General features: G+C 36.8%; 1 protein-coding gene across 2 annotated transcripts in view; it reads left to right on the top strand.

Annotated features, from left to right (window-relative positions):
* LOC107738348 (lysine--tRNA ligase-like) overlaps window positions 1-1,974 on the top strand; it is a 14,950-nt gene that overhangs the window by 9,071 nt on the left and 3,905 nt on the right. The gene's annotated exons all lie outside the window — the stretch shown is intronic.

Below are 1,974 nucleotides of genomic sequence, written 5' to 3'. Positions count from 1 at the left end.
ATTAATCACACCCTTTTTCTGTGATTAATGGCGATTAATCGCACACTTCATGAAATTAAGCATAGACCATTTATCTTGTTTCACATGTTTATTTGGTCATCATTTTCTATATCCAGCAAAGTAAACCAAAAGATTGAAGTTTCTTTCTCAAAAATCTGTATTTTCTGCAAGCTTTTCTCAGGATAAATGTAGATGTCTTTCCAAAAAAGGACTCCAGAAGAACTCCAAAAGGACACCAAAGAACCAAATGATATAAGGAGCCCATATGAGCACATATGAAAGAAAAAAAAATGCAAAAAATATATATATATCTGATTTGTATAGTATGTGTACAGTGCAACAGCAAATTGCTTTTTTTTTACATTTTAGAGAAGTCAAGTTGCGTAACCGAACAGGACCACACGGAGTACACGGATCCATTCCGTATAACTAAACACAGCAACATAAACATGACAAATCAAAACATTATCGTGAATGTGTGTGGAAACAATGTGAATGTACGGAAATGTCTGTGCCTGTGCATAAATACAATGTGCGATCAGTGCGTCGAGCACTCATACACGCATTATTATAACGGACTCACGCGTGCTTACTATACGACTCCTGTATGCCACCGCAATCGTCTTTACCTTGATTGCAGTCTTCATCCATCAAAACTTTACTAGCAAGACTGGTTATCCAGTCGAGAAAACGTAGTTTGCGTCATCACTGCCATACAGCGGTGGGATGTGTTGACAACCCGTTCAGTCTGTACTTCACACAGCGCACGCACTCTGCAATCTCTGATGTAATCAGCCTGGTTTCCTTTATTAGCGCTGTTTTGGACGGATTGTTTGAATGCATTCGCTTACTGGATCATTGGACTGAAAACTTTCCCGGAGTTTAGCAGCTTAAAATTATCTGATCGCAAGCAGAGAAGCAACAGTAATTTTGCGTTAACTGCGTTAAATTATTTTAACGCGTTAAGGATTGTAAAATTAACCGCATGCGTTAACGCATTAACGTTGACAGCCCTACTATAAATATATTTAAAATATAAACATATTTTTCTTAAATATATACATGCATGTGTGTGTATTTATATATTCATAATAAACACAGTACACACACATATTATGTAAACAAAAACTTTTATTTTGGATGTGATTAATCGTGATTAATCGTTTGACAGCACTAGTTTGAAGTGAAACTAAAACTACCAGAGTGTGGGAAATGTGCCAAATAAACTTGAGTCCCTGTATCTCTGCCATTCGGCACAAATCCAGATGTGCGCTTTGTGCTTGCTTTGCGTGTTTGACATTAATTGATATGGTAAGATATGATACTCACCCTCATGTCATGAGAACCCATAAGGATTACATTCATCTTCAAAACACCGTTTTTATGTTCTCTCTTAATTTTTGTGCATCCATTGAAAGACCATATAACCAACATTTTCAAGCTTCAAAAAGTTCATCAAGACATTGCAAAACTAATCCATTCATATGGATTTCTATATGGATTACTTTTACAATTTCTTTATGAATTTTTTGAAGCACCAGAGTTTTGGTTGAGGGACAGAAATCTCTCAGGTTTAACAAAATATCTTAATTTGTCTTCTAGAGAGCAAGGCCTTAAAGGAACAATCCACTATTTTTGAAAATAGGCTCATTTTCTAACTCCCCTAGAGTTAAACAGTTGAGTTTTACCGTTTTCGAATCCATTCAGCCGATCTCCGGGTCTGGCGGTAGCACTTTTAGCTGCAGCTTAGCATAGATAATTGAATCTGATTAGACCGTTAGCATCTCGCTCAAAAATGAAGAGTTTCTATAGTTACATCGTGTACTAAGACCGACAGAAAATGAAAAGTTGCGATTTTCTAGGCCGATATGACTAGGAACTATACTCTCATTCCGGAATGATATTGCGCAGCGCCTGAAAATAGTCCCAGCTAGGTAACTTCCAATAAGCCTATTTTCAGGTGCTGCGTAATAT

The sequence above is a fragment of the Sinocyclocheilus rhinocerous genome, unplaced genomic scaffold (genome assembly GCF_001515625.1).
Source record: "Sinocyclocheilus rhinocerous isolate Xijiao unplaced genomic scaffold, SAMN03320098_v1.1 scaffold1065, whole genome shotgun sequence".
NCBI classification, from domain to species: Eukaryota; Metazoa; Chordata; class Actinopteri; order Cypriniformes; family Cyprinidae; genus Sinocyclocheilus; species Sinocyclocheilus rhinocerous.
The sequence above is the reverse complement of the archived record's forward strand: the minus strand, read 5'-3'. Positions and strand labels throughout refer to the sequence as shown.